We start from the raw sequence: 9,510 nt of genomic DNA, 5'->3' as shown, positions 1-9,510 counted from the left end.
TTAACCAAATTCTAATTTCACTGTCTTTAATATGTAAACACTAGTATTTCAATATAATAACTACTCAAAGCTGTACTTATAGTCTACCAAGAAATGTATTACACATCATTTTGACACCAGGTAAGCTTCCATTACGTGGGCTAAAATTATTTTCGTTGTTTTGTTCTGTTCTGCAGCTTGGATAGCAGGTGGAAGTCAGTCTGAAGCTACTGGGGGGTAATAACTTTAGGGATTCAAGTGTAAGCAACAGCCAACCGGGGAAGACTGTGAAAAGACGCAGGAAGCATATACCAGTCACTCTGCAGAAAAACTAAGGCTAACTCAGAGCAGAGAGAATGGGCTTTGGCACCTGAGAACTTTGCACCCAAACTAGTCTCTGTCACGTACAAACTCCAAGCAACGGAGCAGTCAGACCTGAACGAAACCTTAGTTTCCTCCTCTGCAGTAGTAACATTTTCCCTGTAGGGTGGCTGGGAGGCATAAATGCCCTTCAACCCAGGAGTAGGGGCACACGCAAGGCAGATATTGTTATAATTATGAAACACGACATGACGAGAACCAAAATAAGAACACAGTGTAACTCGCAACATTTTAAACTCAATGCACTAATCCTACATGAGGCCAAGCTAAGGCCTTTCCCAGATTAAAGATCTACTTTGCAGTGTATTTTGGCTCCAAGGGTCTGTGATTTCGAAGCTCTTTGAAGGGTTGTGTGCTTCTTCTTCTAAGCAAGGTCCTAGTGTCCTGTTATTCTCAATTAGCTGGAACATCAATGAGGAGGAAGACTATAACTGAGAAAGAAGAGTAGTCAAAAGCTCATGAGCATGTGATCTAACATATCTAAACTTATAAGAACAAGAGAAAGCGGTGAGAAGACAGAAAAACACAACGTTGGCAGCAGAAAGCCAGTAGAAGGTGGCCACATGTTTAACAGACGAAAGCTGCATTGCTGCAGGATGGACGGGCCAACAGAAGGAAAGGAGAGACAAGCAAGTGGGGCTTCTGTGCTGAAGGCTTGTTTCCCTGTGTGGTGACACAGAAGGCAATGGAAACTCTAAGAGCTGGGCCTGGCGTGAGGGGCTTCAACCCGGAGGAGACGGCTCTGGAAAGTCCTGAGGGATGCCGGAGAACCCTGAAGGACAGGGCCAGCTGGTCCTCACCCGGCTCCGCGGCTCTCCGCGTGGTGATGAGATGTCTTCTCACACGGCCCTCGTCAGCACTTAGCTGACACCAGCGCTCTGGAACCTCAGAACCTGTGAGGGAAGGGAACCTCTTTCCTTCGTAAAGTTAGCCTGAATTCGGTACTTCGGTATGGTAACAAATAGGCTATAGGTACTAATAGAAATACATACTTGTTTTTCCGTAAAGATCTTTCCACGTTTGCCTCTCTTCTGGTCTTGTTCATTCCTCAAGACCCAAAAATGGTTTTGTGTTTTTTTTTCTTTTTCTTGAAATGCTGAGACACCCAAGTTCTTAGAACTTTTGCAGTGCGAATGTATGTGTCTGGGTAAGGGGATGGTGGGAAATACTGCCTTTCCCCCTTAACATGCAACGGAGCGAGGCCCGTTCCCCAATCTATATCACTGCGGGATTCCCAGGCTTTCTCTGTAAATACTCCTGGGAGCGCTCAGAGTGGCCCCATGTCTCTCAGGTACACTACGATGATGACACTACAGTGATGACACTACCAATGACAACCTTTGCCTCGCTCACAAAAGTTTTCAGGTGTTATCAAGAAATGTTTCTCAGTCACCTGCTGGTGGCTCACACCTGTAATCTTAGCCACTCCAGGGGCTGAGATCTGAGGATTGTGGTTCGAAGCCAGCCTGGGCAGGAAAGTCTACGAGACTCTTATCTCCAATGAGCCCCCAGAAAAGTGGCACTATGGCTTCAAGTAGTAGAGCACTAGACTTAAGTGAAGAAATCTCAGGGACAGTGCCCAGGCCCAGAGTCCAAGCCCCATGACTGACACAACAAAAAATAAAAAGAAGAAAGAAATGGATTTTTTTTCATATTACTTTAAAGCATGGAAAAGTACCTTCTCTTCATTCTGTAATGCTGTGAACAGAACGCAAGGTAATAGAAGTTAACAAATTTTACTATACAGAAGAGAAAACCTAAAAGAAGACACTATACATGACTATTCCTAGATTCTGTTATCCCGTCCCTTTGAGCATGATCCTTCACTAATCGTCTCTCTCCTCGGGTCCTTGCCTTCTGCCCTTGGAAGAAAGCCAGGTGTACTCCATGTCTGAAACTCTCCACTGTTTCCTTCCCAAATCAACAGACAAAGGAAGGAAAAGCAAGTGGACAAAATAATGTTTGGCGATGCAGTTCATGTGCCTTGCTCAGTCTGAGGATAAAATTGGAGTAATCCAATTCTCCAAGTGAAACAATTACAGTTGGAGCACTCCTCCTATTCAGAATTTCTGCAAGGCAAATAAGCAGACACTTCTATATATGCAGGACTGAAAAAGACTCACCAAAACCAACAGCCAAGAATACATGTTGAAGGACCTACCCCCAAGGATATATTCTAAATTCTATCCAACAAGCAGATGCCTCTAACAACTCTCTAAAGTAAGTGGCTTTAAAAAAAAAACAACAACACCTCAGATTCATGATACACAATCTCTGAGCAACCAGAAATGCTTGGGAGTATCTCTAAAATATCACTTGGTTTCTCACTACAGTTCCTTTCTGCTTCTCCTACACAGTATTCAATGCTTCTGTATTGCTCTTTCTATTCCTCCTATAGAAACAGTAATAACTATATTATCACTGCTTCATGGACTGCCTCCCCAATAGCCTGTAAGAGCAAAGTGAATCGTATTCATCTTTATAGTCCAGGCACATAGTAGGCGCTTAGTAATGCTTCTTATTAATTGGATCGTGGCAAAACAGCAATATGTTTCACCTCAGGCAGCTTGTGCTTTCTAGGATTTCTCCCAATGTTCTCCCAGCTCAAAACTAAATCAAAAGATAAGCAGAGCCAAGCATTGGTGGCTCATGCCCCTACTCTTAGCTACTCAGGAGGCTGAGAGCTGAGGATTATGGGTCAAAGCCAGCCTGGGTAGGAAAGTCCATGAGACTCTTATCTCCAATAAACTATGCCAAAAAAAAAAAAAAAAGCCAAAAGGGGCATTGTAGCTCAAGTGGTAGAATGACAGCTTTGAGCAAAAAGAAGCTCAGGAACAGTGCCTAGGCCCAGAGTTCAAGCCTTAGGACCAACGAAAAAATAAAAATAAAATAATAATAATGAGACAAGCAGAGACTGGGTGCCTATGACTCATGGCTATAATCCTAGCTACTCAAGAGGCTGAGATCTGAAGATTGTGGTTTAAAGCCAGCCTAAGCAGGAAAGATTTCAACACCAAAAAAGCCAGAAATGGAGCTGTGTCTCAAGCAGTGATCTTTTTTTTTTTTTTTTTCCTGGCAGTCCTGGGGCTTGGACTCAGGACCCGAGCACTGTCCCTGGCTTCTTTTTGCTCAAGGCTAGCACTCTGCCACTTGAGCCACAGTGCCATTCTGGTTGTTTTCTATATATGTGGTGCTGGGGAATCGAACCCAGGGCTTCATGTATATGAGGCAAGCACTCTACCACTAGGCCATGTTCCCAGCCCAGAGCACGGATCTTGAATGAAATGCTAAGGGACAGTGGCCAGGCCCTGAGTTCAAGCCCCAGTACTAGCGCATGCACGCGCGCGCGCACACACACACACACACACACACACACACACACACACCAATCAAACTGTAGATTGAACTGGATGTGTTTTGAAAACAATACCTGTTGTGAAGGTGGAAACAAAACCAACCACAATCACAAGATGGATTGTTTGTCTCTTATCTTTTTGGAGCAATGGATTGTCTGCAATGATCAGAGAGTGTCTCAGAAGTAAGTAAAAACAACAACAACAGCAGAAGTGAAGGGAATGACGAAAGCTAACATTGTCATTCTCAGTATTTTTAGAAGTCCTTTGGTGACAGGTCAGGTTTTTGAGAATCTGAAAATGATAAAAATAATCTTGTTATTCCACAAAGGAGGCTCTCTATATATATCAGGCTAGTTTTGAGCACTGGCTGAGAATGTTGAGAAAATATTTTTAAGTGTTGGTGAAATGATAAGCTTTGGGGGCAGCCTTGCTTTATAAAAGCCTTCTCTCCGGGGAGTTGGGAGATCTCAGCAATGTGGGCGCACAGGGAGGCAGCAGCGGGGGAAGATGCAGGCTTTTGTTTCTCAGTTTGAGAGAGAGAGAGAGAGAGAGAGAGAGAGAGAGAGAGAGAGAGAGAGAGAGAGAGAGAGAGAGAGAGAGAGAGCGCCACATGGAAGAATTTCCTGAGCCATGGAGAAAGCTGACAGTTACTTCTGAAATCTCAGGAGTACTCAGGAGTCCGCCTCAGCCCCCACCCAGGGGCCATGCTACCCTCATCTGAAGGGACTCTGACCTTTCCTCACTTTTTTTTTTTTTTTGGTAGGTTATGGAGCTTGAACTCAGGGCCTGGGCGCTGTCCCTGAGCTCTCCAGCTCAAGGCTAGCGCTCTACCACTTGTGCCACAGCACCATTTCTGGTTTTCTAGTGGTTAATTGGAGCTAAGACTTTCCTGCCCCTGCTGGCCTTGAACCACGATCCTCAGATCTCAGCCTCCTGAGTAGCTAGGATTGCAGGCGTGAGCCACCAGCTCCCGGCTCGCTTCTTACTATTATTTTTAATAGCTGGAACTAAAGCTTGAATTGAGGGTCTGGGTGCTGTCCCTTAGCTTTTTTGATCAAGGCTGGTAATCTACCACTTGAGCTCCGCTTCTGACATTTTGGTGGTTAGTTGGAGAGGAAAGTCTCAGGGACTTTTCTGTCATGCTGGCTTTGATCTGTGGCTTTTTGAGATGTGAGCTCCCTGAATAGCTAGAATGACAGGTGCGAGCCACTGTCACTCAGCTCTTTCCCTCACCTTTCAACTGCAGGATGCTCTCGAAGCTTCCACTAGTAATCATCGCTAAGCTTTGCCCCGGCCGCCTGGATTTTAGGCAGGAAGACCCCTTCCCTTCGGTCACTTGCGGTGTTTGCTTCATGATGTACTCGGCCATCTGACTCTCTTAATTGTTTAGGATTAGTCATCAGTTAAGTAGGACAGAGGAGATGTTATAAATAGTTTATTACATATCCATTCAAGAAATTTAGGCGACGTTTATATATCCAACACTCTGAAAGGAGGAAGCCTTTGCATTTACTTAAGACATGGTAGTTCCTTTCGCATTTAAAATATGAGTCTAAAATGGAAATGGAATCTAGAAGATTTATATGCAAGTTATCCCTTGTTTTGCTACCTGATTTTTTTTCTTGTTTTTCCTAAGTCTGAATGAAGCCTTTAAAAGTAGTGCTTTTTATGTCGGTTTTGAGTATTTGTAAGAACATAAATTAAAGACACATCCATACATCAAGGAGGTTTTTATTTCTAGCAGAAGTCTGAGTTTATTTTACTGGATGGTATAATTTTGATAAAGTGGATCTTACTGTGACCGGTGACGCCTGACTATGCGACTGAAATCATACCAAAGTTGAGCAAAGCTGAGCAACGTAGAGGTAGGTACCTGGAAGAACGCGGCCCGTATTTGCGTGATAGAACACAGCCACGGCCTTGCGGTTGGCCCATGGGTCAGGGTGGGCCCTGGGGGCCGGGCCTGGTGTAAGTGACATCAGATGCCGCCTCCACCAAGAGACTTGGGTTCTTTGTTCCAAAGTGGCCACCACATCGGTGTACCGGCCATAAGCCCACGTATTATTCCATTGTCCAAGGGCTTTGACTTAGGCACTGCAGGCCTCGCGCAAGCGGCAGCCGTGGTGTGGGGAGAGGCAGTCCATCGCCACATGCCAGCTGGGATTCTCAGCTTGCCTTCTTTTTTATTTTTATTTTTTGGCCAGTCCTGGGCCTTGGACTCAGGGCCTGAGCACTGTCCCTGGCTTCTCTTTGCTCAAGGCTAGCACTCTGCCACTTGAGCCACAGCGCCGCTTCTGGCCGTTTTCTGTGTATGTGGTGCTGGGGAATCGAACCTAGGGCCTCGTGTATCCGAGGCAGGCACTCTTGCCACTAGGCCATATCCCCAGCCCCTCAGCTTGCCTTCTGAACGCGCCTTGGAAGGGAGGAGGGCAGAGGAGACCTGAGGGATGCTGCTGTACCGGCTCCCTTCGAGGGAGCGGCGGGAGCCCCCTCTCCACAGCGAGGCTCGGAGGAACAAGGAGAGCACTTGGGAAAAAAGGAGCAAGCCAGGCACCCCTGTAATCCTAGCGACTCCAGAGGCTGGGATCTGAAGATCAAGGTTCAAAGCCAGCTAGGGCAGGAAAGTCCATGAGACTCTGATTTCCAATTAGCCTCCCCCAAATGGGACCTGGCACTGTGGCTCAAAGCTGTAGAGCTAGCCTGGAGCAAAAACGTCTAAGGACAGCACCCAGGCCCTGAGTTCAAGCCCCACGATTAGCCAAAAAAAAGTAAATAAATAAAATAAAGGCGCATGAACCAGGTGTGCAGCTAGGGTTTTATGAGGCTGGACTTTTCCATTTGACAGAGCTACTTGCGATAAGCAATATTTTCAGCAGAGATTTACTAAGCCCTTGCCATTTTTCTCGTCAGAGGGTGACACTGATGAAGATGGATTGTCTTCATAAACTGCTTTGCTAAACGGCAACCCCTTTGTACAACTACTTAAAGGTAATAATAAAAGAAGAAGAAGGAGAAGGAGAAGGAGAAGGAGAAGGAGAAGAAGAGGAGGAAGTTAGGAAGTTACAGGAACACACAATTCCTGCTTTAGAAGCAGCCTCCTGCCTCCCGGCCTGAGCTTGGCGCCGGTCATCACGGTCACCTGTCCCTTGCGCCGGTCATCACGGTCAGCTGTCCCTTGCAGGACGTGGGAAGTTTGCTCTGACAGCTGAGTGGCCTTCCTTCCATATAGAATGTTCCCGAGGGCCTCACCCCAGCACCGCTTTGGCGGGAGCCATTCTCCCCGGGGCTGCGAGAGAGGTGAATCGAGGAGGAGCCCACCATGACCAGGAGCTTGCGGAGAGAGCGAAAGAAGACGGCTCTCGGGAGGACCGGTGCCTCCGGTGGGCATCCATGGGCCCCTCACGCCCAGCGCCTGGGACGCTGCCCACCTCCCTGGTGGCAGGGACCAGGGTGAGCCTGGCGGGGCCCTTTATGGACCCTCAAAGCCCTGCTGTGCCCCCCAGGTGGCTGCCAGCCCTGCCTGCAGGCGAGGGAGGGCCTCACCTGCCACCGCGGTGTAATGAGTCACCTAGCGTGCCAGCTTCGGCATCTGCCCACTTTCCTCTGTCTCTCCATTTAGGGGCGATCATGGGACTGCGTGCCCGCTCATGCAACCTTATCTCTGGAATGACCACGATTGCAATAATGGCTTAACAGAGCTGTTGAGAAGACAAAATAAGGTCAGGAGTCGAAGTCGGACATGTATTAAAACATATGCGTGAGGCTCCTAGGGACAGGGACTGGCTTCTCAGCAGATGCACACGAGACTTTTTGAAGACAGAAAAGTAACTCCAGGCTTCTTCCACAGTAAACTCAAGTTCAGGAGTGCTTTCCATGGGCTTTGATACTTGCAGGCGCCTTGGAAATCACTTCACCCACCTGCCATGCTTTCGTTGGTTTTGGTTCCGAGAATTTAACTTTTATCAAGGCATCGCCAGTGCTGTGCATAGTTTAAAAAACCAAATTTCATGAAAAGCAGCCCTTTCTCACCCCCACTGCACCTCAGACAGTATCTTGATGAATCCAGTTTTATGCATTCTTTGCTATCCACCGCTGTGACATGTGGGTTTCTAGTTCATAGCCTCTGCGCCCCTCCTATTCTCACAATAGTCATCGTTATTTTTACTTTCTTCTTTGGATAACTTTGTAACCTCACAAAAATGCAGAATCATATTTTAAAATTTGTCAAGTCACGGTCTTTGATCCCACACTTGTAAAGACTAGAAACGGGGACCCTACCCTTCCTTTAATTCTTTTCTATTACTTCCTACCTCCCAGTTTCTATCATTTGAGTTTTTACTTTTATATTGTAAAAGTCAATAACATTGACATTTTGTTTTGTGATCATAATTGTCCAGTGACATTTATGAATTAAACATAAATGTTTAAAATTAATAAAATTAATAATCACTGTTTATCTGAGAGAGATTAAACAAATGTAATTTATCAAGTCAGGTAAAACACAATGATTATGTTGCCTCTTTTGAATAGTATTTTGTTTTTTCCTGAGGGTTTTGGGGTTTTTTTTGCCTTTCTTTTGTCAACTTTAATTTTTCTCCTAATCACCTGCTGGGTTTGAAATTAACACACAGTTCAAAAATTGAAGGACAAGGGGCTGGGAATATGGCCTAGTGGCAGAGTGCTTGCCTCAGATACATGAAACCCTGAGTTCGATTCCTCAGCACCACATATATAGAAAAGGCCGGAAGTGGCGCTGTGGCTCAAGTGGCAGAGTGCTAGCCTTGAGCAAAAAGAATCCAGGGACAGTGCTCAGGCCCTGAGTTCAAGCCCCAGGACTGGCAAAAAATAAAACAAGTGAAGGCCAGGAATGTAAAGCAGGTTCCCTATGGGATGGAGGTACTAGTGTATGTGTGGGAAGAGGGAGCAAATGGAGAGCGGGAAGAAGTACATGTGGTCAGAATGCATTAGAACCATGAAGCTTGCTAAGTTTGGTTTGGGAAGGGGGAAGAAGGGAAGGAGAGACAGAGAGTGATTCTGAACAAGATACATTGCAAACATATATGAACAGGTCAAATTTAAGATCTCTTTTCATTTCCAGAACTCTTCATTGTGGTCATTTGATCTATGTTAGTTTATTTCTAAATTTGTGATTCTATTTACTCTCCTGGGACCCGTCTCTTTTGCTTTTTTTCTGCTGGATATCATGTTTCCGTGATCTCACGACGTCTGCCTTCTTGATTGACTTGGCAGGTGGGAGCCTATGTCGGATAATTTTCTAAAACACAGAGTTGCTCCCTAGATGTGTGGGACTTCCTTCTCTCTATGTGAGTCACCAGGCATGATGACATGACTGTAATCTCAGCACTCTGGGCCCAAACAGGAACATCGCGAAGGCAAGGCCAACCTGGAATACCTCCACAGTGAGACCTGGCTCAAGAGAAGCACTGTAAAACTCCAAGCCACACGCCTATGTTGGAGTGCAGAATTTTATTGAAAATGGCTCAGAATAGTGAATAGAAATGAAGTCATCTATGTTATTCAGCGAGCCTCTGCACACACTCTTCATAGGGTCCAAGTATCATTTATGTGTTCTTTGTTGTTACAAGCACATTCTTGACTAATTTCATATCTCCTACCGTGAGAAAAGAGTAACGCTACTGTTATTCAGTGCCTCGTTCTTGGAAACCTGTTGGCCCAGAAGCAATATATATATTGCTATTGTTTTTGTGGTGCCATTTGCTGAGTTCTGTTTCTATTATCCGTTACGATTGAATTCTAGCTTCCAGTGTCTCCC

This window comes from Perognathus longimembris, chromosome 12 (assembly GCF_023159225.1).
Source record: "Perognathus longimembris pacificus isolate PPM17 chromosome 12, ASM2315922v1, whole genome shotgun sequence".
In the NCBI taxonomy this organism is placed as follows: Eukaryota; Metazoa; Chordata; class Mammalia; order Rodentia; family Heteromyidae; genus Perognathus; species Perognathus longimembris.
This window is presented reverse-complemented; position numbering follows the sequence as displayed.